Raw genomic sequence first — 18,130 nt, 5'->3', positions numbered from 1 at the left:
GTGGCTATGTCCCACCAAACCATATGTGTAAAAGCAAGCTGGTGTCCTGGATCGGCCACAGTTCCATGGTCTCTGCCATGGGTTACTGACTGGTCCACATGGTGTTTGCTGATGTCAGTGTGTCTCCATCAGTTTTCTGCCATCAGAGACCTGACTGGATATTCTCTTGATTCTTTACTTCGAGCAGTTTGCAGAGAAAGGGACGTCTCACTTGCTAGTTATATATTGTTTGCCTTTCCATGGATAAAGCATTAAAGAGAGGCTTCTGGGTAAGAAAACGAAGACAAAAGGCAGTCGTTTTCATTTAACTTTAAATATAGTTTCTCAGGGTCAGAGGTACAGCACAGTACGTACACTACCTGCCCAATGTGCATGAACTCATGGTTTTAGTCCCGGCACTGAGCAAACCTCGTGCGACGCTCACTCATTATCTCAGCACTCAAGGAAGTAGGCAGGAGGATCAGAAGCAAATCATCTCCACTCCAGAGAGAGAGAGGCCAGCCCGGGCTACATGAGACCCTGCATGGTGGTGGTGGTGATGGTGGTGGTGGTGGTGGTGGTGATGACGACGACGACGATGGTGATGATGATGATAGCAATAGCATAGTTTATTTACTCTGCTTCTGTTTGATGCCTTTTAAGAAGAGAGCCTAAAATGTATCTATGTTTGCTTTTCTCATCTGGTTCTATGCCTCCTTAAGCCCACAAAGCCCAATCTCTAAGGTTGGTTAGTAAAGATTAAAATCTAGGGGTGACATTCAAGAAACTCTGCTTGTATGTACGATAACTGTGAGTAACTGCCTTTTACACACAAGAATCTTTGGAAGGGTCCTTTGTAGAAAACTACGCATTGCTATCAATTGATAGTTACAGTTTGACTCTTTCAGTCGGGGTGGGTTGTGGATGTGTGTGTGTGTGTGTGTGTGTGTGTGTGTGTGTGTGTGTGTGTGTGTGTTTGTGTGTGCATGTGTATCTGTGTGTGTGTCTGTGTGTGCATCTGTATCTGTGTGTGTGTTTGTGTGTGTGTGTGTGTGTGTGTGTGTGTGTGCGCGCGCATGTATGTGTATTTGCTTTGTCAACTTTTAACCTATTAGAATTATGTAGGAGAAACTTTGGGGGTTTATAAGAGGACATCAAACATCTGTTAAACTTTGACCTTGGTTGCTTGAGATGATAGTTAATAGAAGTAAATATTTGGAAAGAGAACCTGGAATCATTACTTTTCAACAACATTAAGGTTCTGAAAGTGGGGGTTGGGGGCAAGCAAAAAGGCCAGGGATTCCTATCAGAATGACTATGGGGTGCTCTGGTGGATTGAATAGGTGTGACCCCATAGACTTGTGTGTGGGAATGCTTGGTCACACAGAGCAGCACTATTAGGAGGTGTGATCTTGTTGGAGTGATGTGGCCTTGTTGGAGGAAGAATGTCACTAGGAGGTGGGTTTTGAGCTCAAGCCAGGCCTAGTGGCTCAAAGTTTTTTCCTGCTCCCTTCTGATCAAGAGGCAGAATTCTCAGCTCCTTCTCCAGCACCATGTCTGCATGTATCTCACCATGCTCCCACCTTGGTGATAATGTACTGAACCTCTGAACCTGTAAGCCAGCCCCAATTAGATGTTGTCCTTATAAGAGTTGTCTTCTTCACAGCAATGGTGTCTCTTCACAGCAATAAAACTCTAAAATGGTACTAAGTGAACCACTGGGCATGGCACTATTTAAGCTGTAGGCAGAGGAGAATTACTCAATGAAAGATGTAAAAGAGAAAAGGTCAGAGAAGGGAAGATGCTATGGGGATGTGGGGGAGGGGATAGTGTTCCACCAAGCCAAGAGTAAAAACTTCAAGGTCTGTATTTAACAGAAACTTAATCTAAGATGGTTCAAGCCATCCTGGCCTGGCTTCAGTCTTGGAAGTTGGAACTTGAACAGAACTCTACACACACACACACACACACACACACACACACACACACACACACACACACACAGAGACAGAGACAGAGACAGAGACAGAGACAGAGACAGCATGCACACACTCACACAAACACACATGCACAACAAAAGACGAAAGATATTTTATATCCTAATGCCCTGTGTCTAGTTGACCTTGCTTGGGTCAAGTACTACTCAGAGGCAGTTTCTGCAGCCAGAGATTAGATGAGACTGAGTGAAAGAGGTACTAAAGTGTGGTGGTTAAACTTGAACTTGGATGGAATGTATAGCTCATTGAAGATGGCTAAGTCCCTGCCTCACATGAGTAAGGCCGTAGCACTGAAGGAAAGCAGAGTAAGCAGGAGCCCAGGCAAAGCACCCTCAGGCAGGAGTTAGCCTCGGGTACTTTAGTGGCAATGCTGAGCGTGGCAGTGAAGAAGCTGGTAAGCGCATAGATGGCAGCAATCCCAGCTACTCCATAGAGACACTGGATGAAGAGATGGACGGCTACTTAGACTAGATTCTCTGCAGGAGACAGAGATTCTGTTACAGAGGAAAAAGAAATCAAGTCGTAGACAGCACCAGTAGCCCTCTGGAAGTTGAGGATCTGAAAGGTATTCAGTAGAGTTGTTGGTCAGGAGAAGTTGCTGGTGTGAGGGCAGTGGAGTGGAATGGAGTGGGAGAATGCCACAGAATGCTGTGCCCTTCTGTGACTCATCTGCAGGTAATGACTTTGATGGGTCTTCTGATGTTCATAGTCTTGTGTTAGCAGATGTTGGCTGTATGGGCAGACCTCCAATAAATTGCTGTTTTAAACAATCCTGGGGCTAGGGAACTTGCTCAGTGGGTAAAGTGCTTGCATCAGGACTTGAGTTCAAATCCCAGAGCCCACATAAAGTTGACTGTGGTAGCACACATCAGTAATCCCAGCATGCCTGTGATGCTGGAAGCTGGAAGCTCTGGCTCCAGTTAACCTGGCACATGGAGCAGTGAGCAGCAAAGAAGCCCTGTCTCAAACAAGGTGAAAGGTGAGGGCTGACACCCAAAGCTGTCCTTCACGTGGGCACTCTGGCTTGCACGCTCCCTCGAGTGTATGCACACGCACACATACCCCTACCACTCACCCTTACCGAGGCTGGAAGAGTTTGAGTGGATCTGCTGATTGTATCACTTGGTTCCTTGTGGTAACTGGCTGGTTCCATGCTGTACTCCCAACTTGCTTTCCATTCACAGTCCTCAGCCACATTTCTGCTTTCTTTTCTTGTTGAGAACAGATGACAGATCCACATTCTTACCTCCTGCTGTAAGGACATCCTGGAGGAATGAACAATAGGCCTGCTCATACTCAGAGGAGCGTTTTCCACATTAGGCTAACAGTGGCGAAGTCTCATTTGCTGGATTAGTGAATGAGGTGACACGGTCAGGCTTAGTCAAGTTCTTGTTGTCAATAATATCCCTTAGTCAGAGCCTTCCGGTCAGTTCTGTTCCTCTAGAGAACCCTGACTTTAGGGAGCTGTATAGCTTCCTAAAGCAAAGCATTTGAAGACTTATACAGGAACCATGTCCTCTCAGACTCTCCCCGTCCCACATGGACCATCACTCTAGAACTGTCTCCCACAGTTGTGTAGCAGACGGGTGTAATGAGAAGTCAGGGGGTGGAAGCTTGAACTCTCTCCTGTGAGTAGGAACCTGTGTCACAACGTAGCTTGCTCTGTGAGCAAGCCACTCCCTGCTCTTTTTAGCTCCTTGAAGATCTTTTGTTGTTATTGTTCTGAATTTTTCTTTAGTTTCTTCTTGAAAATATTGTGAGGGAGTTTGGGGTTTTGGCCCTCCCTGCAATTTGCAGCTGAGCTTCAAGGAGCAAATTTGATTTATATTGTGGTGGTCACTAGAAAATCATTTCTGGGGCTTAAGTGCAGTAGCACACACTTTAATCCCAGCATTCAGGTAGAAGAGGCAGGCTGATCTCTGTGAGTTCAAGACCAACCTGGTCTACATATCAAGTTCCAGGACTATAGCTAGAACTACATAGAGAGACCCTGACTCAAAAAAATAAATATCATTTCAGAATTGCTAATGAACATATGAGAAAGTATGTAAACTTGCTTTTAAAAAAACAAAAGCAAAAACGAGAGTTATGCGGAAGTAGGATTTTTTTAAATTAGTTACAGCAGACAAAGACTGAAGGGCTAAGATGTGAAGTAGGGAACTTGCCCTTCTCCGCTTCTCCTTTTGAGAATGCAAACTAATTTCTTTAATGAAGTAAATTGCCAAACTATCAGAAGCCTGAAATTTATCCAGAGTTTCTGTTCACAGATATGTATTTTAGAAAATAGTCACACAGGCACAGCCATAGATAATGATTTATGCATAGAACATTCACCACAAGGTTTATTGTACATACTTATCTCTAAATACCTGATCATGCCACAAAACGTTTTACCTACGATGGAGAAAGTCTTAGGCCCTGTTGAATAAAACAGAGTTGGTCCATTTGGCTATTTATGCTGGAAAAACATTGGAAATAACCTAAATGTCCAGCCTTCTGGCAGTAGTTAAGAAGACAGTGATTCATTCCTGCGTGAGATGCCATGACTCAGAGCTTATTTTACCACTGGCCATTTAGGGCTTGATCCCTGGTCTAGAACTCAGTATAACATAGCTATTAAAACTGAGTTACAGATTATGGTACACAGATTATTAATCCTGTCTCTCAGGATGCAAAGGCAAGTAAGCTCAAGGCTAGCCTGGTCTACATAGCAAGTTCCAGAGTCACCTTGTGTGACTCATGGAATTGCCTCAAAAACAAAACAAAGACCAAAAACTGAGTTGCAAACATAATGTAAAAAATGCAGGGTAAAAGCTTGTGATAAGTAAACTATTCCTGAGTGAACTAGACCCAAAGTCAGCTGTAATGATTGTGTCTATATATCCCAGGCCAGCCTTGCACTTTTTATCCTCCTGCCTCAGCCTCCTAGGAGCTGGAATTAACAGGCATGTGCCATCACACTTGCTGTGACTGACTTTGATTGCATGGTCTGCCTTCTAGGAATGTCCCTCAATCCCTTGTTATTATTGTCATCTGTCTTCATAAATACTTTGGGCCTCAAAACCTACCTAAGTTTAGATGCCTAGAAAAATGACGACCACTGCCTCAGCGGTGTCTTTATGACTTGAATGAGAATTGTTTGATTTTTATTTGTATGTGTGTCCATGTGTGAGGGTGCACAGGCGCATGCATCCACATATGTGATGTGCTCAAAGGACAGCCTTGGGTGTCATTCCTTTGGTGTTTCTCACCTTCAGTTTGAGACAGAATCTCTCGGTGTCCTGAAACCAGTGAGTTGGACTAGCTGGCTGCTGAATGGGCTGCCTGTCTACTGCCGCTTGCCCACCTTCCCCTCCCCGAGATTACAGACCGGTACCCCAGGACCGGGCTTTTTATATGGGTTCTGGGGATCCAGACTCAGGTCCTCATGCTCTGCAAGGTGAATACTTTCCTGACTAAGTTATTTCCTGAGCCCTCAATTGAGAATTTTGTTGGATACGTTTATCTCTTTCTTCTAACCAGCTGCTTATTTCAGTGGTGTGGAAATACTGAAGCGTGAACTCCCTCCCTTTGTGCCGAGTGCCCACACCATGTAGCATGGTAGAGGCAAGTTACTGTTTATTGTACAGTGCTGTGGATGTGAGAGGGGGTTGTTTTGTTGTTGTTGTTGTTTTTAATGTATCTTTAAAGGGCCATGAAGATTGCATGTGACTAGCTACAAACTTCACGCACTATTTTTTATTTCGAATCCACTCTGTCTGTTTGGAACTCGCCCCTTGCTGTCTTTTCTATATCTCAGCTCACATAACTGTATCCGCAGGGTCAGGTTTACCCTGTCCTGTAGCTTTGCTGCATGCTTCTCAGTTTGTCTCTATCTGTACTCTGTTTGGGGTTTATTATATTTCGGTTGAAAGGCATTCTGTTGAAAAGACATATTACCTTGGTTTTGTCTACACTCATGAGTAGGATTTTTGCTTTGGTGTGAGTTTATCTGCTTCTTCTCTTTAATGAAGATTAAGGGATGGCTCAGCAGTTGAGTGCAATGCCTGCTCTTAAAGAGGACCTGGGTTTAGTTCCCAGCACCCAAGCAGCTCACAGCTATCTGTAAGTCCAGGTCCAGGGGATCTTATGTCCTCCTCTGGCCTATGGAGATACTGGAAACATGTGGTGTACAGATATACATGCAAGCAAAACACCCATATACATAAAAATAAATAATTTTTTAAAAAAGAAGACCTTAGATTATGTGTATACCTAGGTACAACTTTACCCAGCTTGCTATATTGCTCCTTGGCAGAATGGTGCCCAAAGCCAAGGTATCTGGTGATTCTGACTTCATTTGACTTGAAGATTGGTTTCAGGAATGCTTTGGGTATTTTCTTTACCTGGAAAATTATTTATTTAGCAGACTAAAGAATGGAGGTGTGAGCTTGTTTATGAAGAAGAGTCAGTTAGTTCAGAGGCTCTTTAAAGCTCCTCTAGCCTAGCTCCTACTTTGCAGATGAGAACCTGAGGCCCTCCAAGTTGTGTAATGCTGTCATGGTAGAAAATAAACGAGCACCAAGTGCCCTGAGTTCCCAGTGCAGCATTCTTTCCACTGTGCTGATGATGGCTGGCTTCCAGCTGCAGGGCTGCAGACTGGTGCTTATGACTGACCCTGCTGACTGCAGTGGTTCTTCATGGCTGGGGAAAGCACTGCCTGCTCTGTTCCTTCTGGTCCCATTTACTGCAGGCAGTGGCAGAGTGCACATGGGTTTACACTGCAGTCTGCCGCTGCCCTGTCTCTTACGTTTTTAAAAATAAGTTTTCTACTATTGATTTTTTAACTAAATGTGTGGTCTATTCAAGGCAAATTTTATCAAACCTTCAAGGAGTAAGATTAATTAAAGAAGCTATTTCAGAGACTAGAAAGAAGAAAACTAGAATTAATGTCGGTTTGTCCTTATTCCTGCCTATTTAGAAACAGTAAAAGGAGGCAAGAAACAAAAACCAAGTACTTTCTGGCATCTGGCATGCCTAGGTGATGTGTTTCATGGGGTGGAGCCTAGGACCTTTCTGTGTGCAACAACAGACCTCCACTGCTCTTTGGGGTTGATTCCATTTGCAGTGGTGGACTTTGGGTACCTTTTATGACCATATGTATGTATGTATGTGTTTGTGTAGACAACATACATGCACACGTGTGTGCATACAACACACAATACATACACGTCTGCGATGTGAAGATGTTTGCTCTTTAGTTTACTCATTAGAATACGGTGCTGACTAAATGTACAGAGATTGACTCATGATCTCAACCCCAGGTACACAGTGTTACCATCACCCCAGTGACTTCCCAAACACAGGGCACGCTGCACCATGAGGGCTTCTTAGAACAGAGCCTGCTTCGCTCAGGATTAGCTTCAGCCTGACCTTTGTACTCAGAGGACAACATGTGGCTGTGTATGTGCTACTCAGTTCAGGCATCACGACGCTCGATTCTTTCCTAGGTTGCATGCTGAGTGGCAGCCTCCAGGACTCTAATTAGTTTGATTTCCACAAAGGTCCTGTTTTCCACAAACATTGCCTCATGAACCTCTCGAGTGGTGTTTCTTAGAGAAATGCATGTGTAGCTCTTACACTCTGCAAGTGTTGGGCTCAGCATGATTGTGTGTATATAGAATTACACTGGCTTTGCATTGTGGGGATGAGAGAGTTGACAGCACCATTAAGTTGTGTACTCTGGGAATTGTTCCCCCTTCCCCCAAGTCTAACTAAAGGAGTGTTGTTTCTGAATTATGATGTGGGGATGAGGATATAAGTCCTAAAGTCTGTACACAGAGTACTCTTTACTTTATTATGAACTATAACAATCTGACAGAAAATAGCACTGGGAAATATTTTCATTTCAACTTATGGTGACTGGGGTTTGTGGGGCTTTTAATTTATCTTATTTTTGTTTGGGTGAGCTCCCTGTGTCTCAGGGATAGCAGGAAACGTGGTGGTGGTGCTGGTGGTGGTGCTGGTGGTGGTGCTGGTGGTGGTGGTGGTTTCAGGCAGTCTGACTGTGTTGCCCGTCAGTATATCCCAGGCAGCCTTCAGACAATGTTCCTGTCTTGGCCTCCAAGTAGTAGGGTTATGGGTTTGTATCACATGGCTCTCAGGTAGAAACATCTGCCTCATCTCCAAAGGAACAGCCATGTTTTCAAAGCCCAAGCCAAAGCTTGTACCCTGTCAGAAGAGCCTAGGGTAGGTGCACTGACTGTCAGTGGAAATGGGACAGATAAAAAGAAGTACTGGAGCATTTAATTGACTCAGAAAAAACAGTTTGAGAGGAAGAGAGGTTGAAGACTTGGAGGTTAAGCTGCGCTGACCAGCGGCTGGCTTCTTTACCATTCTGTTTGGAGGTCAAGGAGGGTTATTCTGTTCACTTGGGTGTCTGTCTCTTCTCTCCCCCTCTCCTTTCCTTCCTTCCTTTCCTTCTTTCTTTCTTTCTCTTCTTCCTTTTTTGATGCTGCCACTTAGCTTTAACTGTTTTAGAGAACGTGAACATGGAAATAAGCCTAGCATATAGACAACTGACAAAACACGTATGTGTTACCAGTGTCCACAGAGCAGAGATAGTGCATGCCAGTCACCTGTACAGAGGTGGGGGTGGGGGTTAAAACATTACATTGGTTGATCATTGTTCCCGCCGCGTGGAGCGTTTGGCCAAAGTTATAAGCTTTCAATTCAGTTAAAAAGTGTAAAATTAAATGAGGCTAGTGATGATTTTGGAACTTGTATATATATAGGATTTATAATTTATTTTTACGTCATAGGTTGTGATGCTTCTATGACTATAACTTTAAGTCTTAAGTTACAGGTCTCACCTTCTAGAAACTCACCGTTATTGAGTAGAAGACCCTAAATTTTAGAATATTTTAGTTGGCAGACTACTTTGCCCGACCTAGAGATTATAAATATAACCTGTTTGTCCTAGGTATCTTTGTCCTGTAGATGTATTTAAATGATTCATATATTTTTTGTATAAGGTGGGCAACAATCTAATGCAGGGTCTTGTACATGCTAAGCACTCTACCATTAAGTAATACACCAAGTTCATTTTTAAAACTATTCCAAATTATAATTAAGTATTGTGATGGGTTAAATGAGAATGGCCTTCATAGGCTCATATATTTGAATGTTTGGTCACCAAGGAGTAGAAATATGGCCTTGTTGGAGGAAATGTGTCATTGGGGGTGGGCTTTGAGGTTTCAGAGGCCCATGCTAGCCCCGATCTCCCCACTTCCCTCCCTCCCTCCTTCTTTGCCTGTCAGTCAGAATGCAGCTCCCAGCTACTGCTCCAGTGCCAAGCGTGCCTCCATGTTCTCCCTCATGGTGACAATGAACCAAACCTCTGAAAGTGTGAGCTAGCCCCCATTAAATGTTGCAGACAGAGGCGGGCAGATCTCTGTGAGTTCAAGGGCAGCCTGGTCTACAGATCAAGTTCTAGGACAGCCAGGACTACTCTATCTCAAAAAACAAAACAAAAATGCTTTTCTTCGTAAGACTTGCCTTGGCCATGGTGTCTCTTTGCAGCAGTAGAACAGTGACTGAGACAGTATCTTTGTCTTTGACTTGTATAGTGCCTTAGGTACTGTATATGTATGATAAAATGGGTAGATTTAAAATATATGGTCTCATAAATGTTGTGCTATACATACCCAAAACTACCTCTGGATATCTGTGGTCCTAACAAAGGTCACAGATAAATGGTATGTTAATGTTTTCTTCATTTATGTATATTTGCACCACACATGCCTGAGCATGATAGGACACATGTAGAGGTCAAGGGACAGATTTTGGGACCTAGTTCTCTCCTCCCACATGTAGGATCTGGGGAATCTAACTCAGGTTGCTGGCTTAGCAGCAAGTGCCTTTCCTCTGCCGCCTCCGTGCCCAGTCATGTATTTTGAGCTACTTTTATATATTTTTTTTTCTTTTCAGAGCTGGGGTTCGAACCCAGGGCCTTGCGCTTGCTAGGCAAGTGCTCTACCGCTGAGCTAAATCCCCAACCCCTACTTTTATATTTTTGAACTCTTTCTTTTTTTCTTTTTTTTTTTTTTCCGGAGCTGGGGACCGAACCCAGGGCCTTGTGCTTGCTAGGCAAGCGCTCTACCACTGAGCTAAATCCCCAACCCCTATTTTTGAACTCTTTAACTAATTTTATTTTTTAAACTCCACTTTAAAAAAAAAAAAAACAAAAAAACACTTTGTTAGCCATGTGGTGGAAGTGCACACCTTTAATCCCAGCACTCAGGAGGCAGAGGCAGGGCAATCTTTGAGTTCAAGACCAGCCTGGTCTACAAAGCAAGTTCCAAGACAGCCAGGGCTACACAGAGAAACCCTGTCTCAAAAAACAAAACAAAACAAAACAAAACAAAACCCAAAACAACACAACAAGAAAAATCCAACTCACTTTTGTTGCTCTCAGTCATATTGAGAAGATTGAGTTCACCCTCAGCAGTGTGGACAGTGTTTTTCTTATCTGAGCACCATGAGCATTCTTCAGGCTCAGTCTTTATCAGGGTCTGTTGCCAACGCAGAGGAAGAGCAAATCTCCACACTGACCTCCTTCACCAATATGTCACCAGAGGCTGATACTGGCTTCCTAGTCCTTGTGATTACCACCGAAAGAATTTATACTAAGCAGGATTTAGATTTATAATATGGCAGAGTGAAGTAGAACACACCCTGGAGTGTGAGGGAGTGGTCAGTGGCCAAAGAGACAGTTGCAGAGCAGAGCACACTTAGGGGATGGAAGTAGACAATGACAAGAGAGGCCCCTGCCCTGGTCTACAGCCTGTGCAGGTTCTATACCATTTGTAAGCTGCTTTTCCTGAAGGACTTTGTCCTGTTCTCTTGGTTGACGGGTCTGTTTGATTTGACTCTTACAGAAAGGCCAATGTCTTTGCTCCTTATCAGAACACCTCTTGCTAGACAGTAATTTGTAAGGTTCATGGCCCCTGGAGCCAGGTTTAAATTGTTATCTATTCAAGGTCATCATCAGCTAATTTGAGACTGGCTTGGGCTATGTAAGACCTTGTCTCAAAAAAAAAAAAAAAAAAAAAAAAACTTTTTAAAGTTGTTTTCTAGGCAGTTCATGTCTTCTCCCAGGACCAGAGAAGACTCTCGTCTTATTCTGACCATAATTGGTAACCGTAGACCACTGTAGCTAAAGTCGTTGTTTGATTATGAGGGTAAGGTCCAGTGCCTGGATCTTCCAAGCTGATGATAACCCACCATTACAGAGACACATGAAAGTGGAATTAAGCTTCAGTTGCTCACATGAAAAAGAATTAGCCTTCTTCAAGTGCTTGCCTTTCTAAGCTGTTGCTACTGTAAACTTACCTACAAAACATGAAACTCAGGGCTGGGAGACACCTTAGTCTGTAAGATTCTTGCTAGACAAGCATAAGGAATCAGTTTGGATTTCTAACGCCCATGTTAAAAAGTAGCAGCACCAGGTGCTGTGGTATACTTGTGTAATCCAAGAACTGCTGAGTGGACAGAAAGAGGAGGGTCTCTGGGGCTCGCTGGCCGGCGGGTATATGTGACACACACACCCGGAATAGACCAATTATAATATCTTACCCTTAAATACATTCTTGAGATTTAAACTTTCACAATAATACTAAAACATGATTTTTTTAAGTACATGACCACAAAATTTGTAATGTTTTGTGGACTAATAAAAGTTATTTTGGGGTTGAAGAAGTGGTTCGGTGGTTAAAGGGCTTGCCACAGGACCAGAAGAGCATTAAGACCAAAGTTTGTATTCCCAGAGCCCATGCTGGGTGGGCATGGAGACCTGCCTGTAATCCCAGCACTAACAAGATGAAGACAAAAGATCCTGGAAAACTGGTTGATCAGACTGGCCATATTGTGTAGGTCTGGGTTCAGCTGAGAGATTTTTGACTCCATGAACAGAGTGGAAAGTGATCAAGGAAGAATCCAACATGAGTCTTGGGTCCAGCACATCGACACACATCTATTCACACCCTCACATACATATGAACATGAGAGTCCACCACATCCACACACATCTATACACACCCATGCACACTCATGTGAACACGAGAGTCTACCACACCCACACACATCTGTACGCATACACACACCCCATGCATATGTGAACATAAATATGTGTACATGCATACAAGAGGTAAAGATTTATAAGCTCCAACTGGGCAGTTTGTAGGTCCTGTTTACTTTTTTTCTCAATTGCTACCTTGTACTTTAAAATGACACTGCCTCCTCCCCTTGTAACCAACAGCCCAACAGAATGTGCATAAGCTTTGCAGTGGATGTGTTTCTAATCCTGATTTAACTTTTATTGCCTTTTCTAAAAGAACACAATCAAAAGCTCTCTTTTGAACTGAAAGAATTACCTGGTTCCCTCTGTTCTACACTTCCATACATGTGTATGCATGTGTGTGCATGTGTATGCATGTGTGTGCATGTGTGTGCATGTGTGTGCATATGTGTGCATGTGTGTGCATGTGTATGCATGTGTACTGAAGGCCAGGCCCCCTCTTCCATCCTAGCAGGATTCATATTAAAGGTTTGTGGTGGAATCCCTAATGTGTTCTCCTCACTCTGGAGTCATTATTAACTGTGCTGTCATCGTAACCCTCCCACCTCTGCCAAAGAGCAGGGTCTTCATGGCACTTATACCAAAGCCGGGCATTAAAATGGGAGAACATTAAAACTCAAGATGGTTCAGTGATTAAGAGCACTGGCTGCTCTTGCAGAGGACTGGAGTTCTGTTCCCAGCACCCACGTGATAGCTCACAACTATGTGTAACTCCATTTCCAAGGAATTCAACACTCTTCTGACCTCCATGGGTGTGAGACACATGTGCGGTACATGTACATACATGTAAGCAAAGTACTCATAACAAAAATAAATCTGTAAAATGGGAGAACAGAGAGGGAGAGCCTATTCCTTCCCACAAACTACCAGGGTAAATGCACAGCCCAGTGAGTGCAGCTCTAACAGACACTGATGAGCTTCCGATCTGCCTCCTCCGGACCATCAGAAGAATTTTAAAAGCAGCTTAATTGCACTTGGGAATGCCATTCAGTATCTGAGTACTTGCAAAGCATGTACAGGGCCCTGGGTTCAAGCCCCAGCACTTAAACCAAACCAAACAACAACAAAGAACATATCATTTGCTTAGTATGAAGTCAGAAATGATAGACGGGCCTGGAGTGATGACTCAGCAATTAAAAGGACTGTAGGACCTAATCCAATTCCCAGCCTCTTGAAACTCCAGCTGCACAGAGTCCACTGCTGTCCTCTGGCCTCTGTGAGAACCAAGTACACATAGCCCACACAACACAGACACATAATTTAAATGTGTGTGTGTGTGTGTGTGTGTGTGTGTGTGTGTGTGTGTGTGTGTGTGTGTGTGTGTGTGTGTGTGTAGGAGGCTAGAGGTTGGGTTTTTTTTTTTAAGCAGTTAGGAGATTCTGTTGTAGTTATATAAATCTTAAGATTTCCTGTGATTTCTTTGAAGATAGGAATCATACTATAAAGAACTTTATATTTCCCTAAATATCACTTTGCACAGAATAGGCACTTTAATGGTTGTTAGATGGATTAATGAAGGAAAAGTATCTGTTGACAATGAAAAATAAAAATCTATTCACTGACTCTTAAATTCATAAACAGGCACCAAAAGGATTGTTCTGTGTTTGACTCTTAGCTCCAAAGAGAGAGTAAACTATTTAAACTATAATTCTTGGCTGGTAATATTTGACTCCTCAGTACCTCCCTAAATCTGAGGTAAAATGCCCATATTATAGCAACTCACTTTATTACAAACTAAGCTACTTAAAAGTTGATTTGCAGGAAGCAGCCAAGAAATTCTTGACAGATGAGGTAATGTCTACTGAACCGTTGGGGGGGGGTCCCCTTTGGGCCTTGAAGACCTTTGGAGTCTGGAAGCTGTGCTCACCTTTCCTAGGGGACTTTCCCATAGTTTTGAATCATAATTTAGTTATCAAATTAAATTTTGTCACTGTATCAAAAATAGAAGAATAGAAGTCATACTTTTAGATGCCTAAGTTTCAGGCTTGAAGATTCTTCAGAAGAGTCTAGGACTAGACCTGGTTTCTCACTAAAGTCATCTAATACTTACTGCCATAAGCACTAACTCAGGATCAATCCTGAAATTACCAGTAAGGATAGGACTGTCACAGGGGCACTACAGAATAATCCTGTTCTCCTTTTCTGTCCGTAAAGAGCGCTCTCTCTCTCTCTCTCTCTCTCTCTCTCTCTCTCTCTCTCTCTCTCCTCTCCTCTCCTCTCCTCTCCTCTCCTCTCCTCTCCTCTCCTCTCCTCTCCCCCCTTCCGTGTGTGTGTGTGTGTGTGTGTGTGTGTGTGTGTGTGTGTAAGTGTAAGCGTAAGTGTAAATGTGGTGGTGTGGTGTAGCTGGCCCCTGCTTCCTGGCAGCCCTGTGTCCACCAGGTTCCATTTACAGTGATGTTGCTAGGATTACAGATGACCACTATACCTGGCTTTTAGAGTTGAGCTTAGGTCCTCATGCTTGTACAGCTAAGATTTTAACTGCTGAGCCATCTCCCTGCCCTCTTTCTTCTCTTTTTAAGTCTATATACTTCCCAAACTCTTCCTTTCCTCTCCCTAATTGAAGCTTGAAAACTAGACAGAGGCAACTGCTTCTGCCCCTCCCTTCATATGATAACCACACTTGATTCTCATTGCCAGCTTGGTGGGGTGGGGAAGTTCTGTGATAATTCCCAACATTCTTTCCTTGGTATGACGGTAAGTACAAGTTCCTCTAGTTAAAACAATGGAGCATCGAGTCAGGACTGGGGGCAGACACCTGTAATCCCAGGACTCTGAGGAGGCAAATCTCTGAGTTTGAGGCCAGTCAGGGATACAAGGTCAGACTCTGTCTCAAAAAACTTTTAGTGACATTCAAGGACTCTTCATGGCATATACCACATAAAGAACCGCAGGGTGCATTTGAACCTCCATGTTTGTGTGGAGAACGGTCTGACACTGGCTACCATATCATTTCTCCTACCTTATAAATTTGTATTTGTCAAATTCCACATTGGGTTTGTGAGTAGTAACTATAGTGTTTTCAAACTTAACTGATGAAATGTAATATTGGATCAGTTTCACTTCAAGCACATACCCGTTGCCAGTTTAATAGCTCAGAAATTGGATGGCTGTCCCTGCCTTATGCCTGACTAAAAACTGTTCAGCTCTTTCCTTCACCAAAAGACTTGTACTAATCTTTTGGTTATATCCATGTCTTCACACCATCACCTTCAAACCTTTGTATACCTGCAACCAATACATACTGTGTACATTTATAGATGTATCCTGTGCCACCAAGACAACCGTTTCAAGAAAGATAACCCTGCTGTGTAACACAGTATAATTTACTCGTCTGTTTCACTTTTTATTGATCTGGCTGTGAGCCAATAACTTGATTTATGACCTATTAATGAGTCTCAAATTATAGCCATTGTACCCCCAAATAGTTGCTTTGACAACCCCTGTTCTGTGAAATCCTAGAGTCCTCTGAAGTGAGAAGCTATTTCTCAAGCGTTCTCTGGAGGTAGGGCATCATTTGTCCTCTTTACACCCCGTAAGATGTGAGAACCAGACTGTTTTGTTTCATTTTGAAACAATTTTAAACCACATAATACTTAAGAGTGGGACAAAGAACCCTTTATGCCTTCACTCAGTGACCAAGTTTAGGTCTCACCAATTGTCACAACAATGTCACTTCTAATAAAGGACCCAGACCTGAGTCATGAACCCACCAAGGTTTTACTCTCTAGTCAGTCCCTCCTAGACTCTACATTGATGTTTGAGATAAGAGGCCAGACTTCCATACCCGTTAGTTGGGGTGTATCCAGTGATTCAGTGTAAGTGGAGCAGTCTACCCTTTTGGCACCATGGTGTCATGATGTCACAGGAATGACACTATGTTGTCCTGTCACACTGTCCTGTTGACTGTAGATTAAGATGCCGTGTGCCCAGAGTCTCTGTGGATGAGCTCTTTCACTCTTCAGTGGTTAACAAGTGATTATAAAGGAATACTTGGGGTCTTGTAAAATTTACTCAATCATCCACTGTAACTGTTCCTTTCAGTTAAGAGTAGCATTCAGCAGCAGGATTCAGCTGCTGGTCTCCAAATATTACTGGGGTGTTCTCTTCCCAGGCCTCTGAGTAAGAAAAGGCAAGGGAATATATACATGCACACATTTCCATTTAACTGTCTGACTGAAAACCATGAACTGTATCATCACTTTCACTTCTGTTTAAAAACACAGACAAGTCTTCTGGCTTTCATATTTATATCTTTTTTAAAAACAATAAAAGCCTATTGCCTGTTATCTTTAGTACATTTACATTTTGTTCAGCATCCTTAGGTAAGCGCAGTCCCCTAACTATACCAGGCTGTGGCTTCATTACCATATCACCCCTTTATTCCGGGCTCTACCTTCCAGGAAGTAAGACAAGGAGCAAGGTGGGCGGAGGAAGAAGTTCTTTCTTAAGTCCTTGAGGAGATTCTGTTATCACTCTAGTAGCAGTCTTTATATGGCTTTAAGAAAAGCAGAGGCAGGAGCTGGAGGAGGACTCAGCAGTGAAGAAAGTGCACTGCTCTTCCAGAGGACCTGAGTTCAATTCCAGCACTCACATAGGCAGTTGTAACCACTTGGGACTCCGACTCCAGGGACTCTGACACCTCCAGCCTCCTTATATACCTGCACTTGTGTGGTCATGTGCAGACATACACATAATTAAAAATGAAGTCATTCTTTAAGAAAGAAAAACAGCGTAAAACGTGAAAGCTGATGTTTAGGCTTTTGCCTCCCTATGATTTTTATGTAGAATTTTATAAACCCATATGGGTATTACCAAGCACTTTTTGTGGTAACTACCTTGTATTAAGTATGGTCATGTTGGATATGATTTAGTTAATTTTCTCTATATTAACCCTAAACCATATAACTGCACATTATATTTCATTGTGTTGGAAGTGACCCAAATAAAACTCACTGAGGTTAAAGAAGCCAACCACGTCAGGTAGTTGAGCAGAGGTTTAGCTCCCAGGGTACATGACTGACTGTAAAGCCCACATGCTCTCTGGCACAGCACAGCATGATGGGTGCCTTTTCTCCTGCTTTGATAAAACACCTGGAGACAAAGCCACTTAGGAGAAAGCTAAAATTCCAGGTTACGTTTCATCATAGCGGAGAAATGAAGGTGACAGGAACTTGAAACCTGTAGTCACATGGCATCCACAGTTACGAACAGAGGGAACCGAATGCATGCACTTGCTAGTGCACAGCTCACTCTCTCCAACAGCCCAGGCCCAACTAGGAATGGTGCGGCTCACCTGAGGCTGTGTCTTCCCTCACCACTTACCGTCAAGGCAGTCTCTCATAGGCATGCCTACACGCCACTTCGAATGCCTGCACGCCCCTGCGCTCTGGCAGATGGCCTTATTGAAGCTCTCTTCATAGGTGATTCTAGACTGTGTCAAGTTTACTCCTAAAAATAGCCATCGCAGTGGGAACACAGTCGCTGATGGAGGTCATCACCGAAAAGAAGTTTTCAAATGTCACTTGTAAACTATGGCATTTCATTTTCTTGATTTGAATAATAAGGAAAAAATACAAGAAAAGGCCTGACCTATTAATTTTTCCTGTGGGTTTTGGCAGTGTTGAATCAATGGGAGTTCTGATCAGGATGCCTCTATAAGTAAGGATCTTCCTTCATGGTCACATGTTTGGTATATGTCAACATAAACACACACCCGTTAGTTGCTTGTTCTTATGGTTAGAGACTATTGCATTTATTAATTTATACTCGCCAATCCCTTCCCTTTATCTTACCTAGAAGAAATAAAACAATCGAGCCTGTCATTTTGTCCTACCTCTCTGAATTAAGTTATTTTTTAAGCAAATGTCTTCTGCAGAGCTCAGCTCATTGGGAGTCTGTTTCTGGGATTTTCTTAAGGAGGCTCTTTGGTTACTAATCTACTCTGAGAAAGAATAGCTTCAGTTATCAACTGAAGAATTCCTGCCTGGGGAGGCAAAGAGGAGCCAGGTGGGCAGCTCTTAATCTCAGATATCCCATT

The 18,130-nt window shown here is 43.1% G+C and overlaps 1 protein-coding gene across 10 annotated transcripts in view; it reads left to right on the top strand.

The window, feature by feature from the left end:
* Positions 1 to 18,130, top strand: part of Ppp1r12b (protein phosphatase 1, regulatory subunit 12B) — a 197,678-nt gene that overhangs the window by 129,447 nt on the left and 50,101 nt on the right.

This window comes from Rattus norvegicus, chromosome 13, assembly GCF_036323735.1.
Source record: "Rattus norvegicus strain BN/NHsdMcwi chromosome 13, GRCr8, whole genome shotgun sequence".
Lineage (NCBI taxonomy): Eukaryota > Metazoa > Chordata > Mammalia > Rodentia > Muridae > Rattus > Rattus norvegicus.
This window is presented reverse-complemented; position numbering and strand designations above follow the sequence as displayed.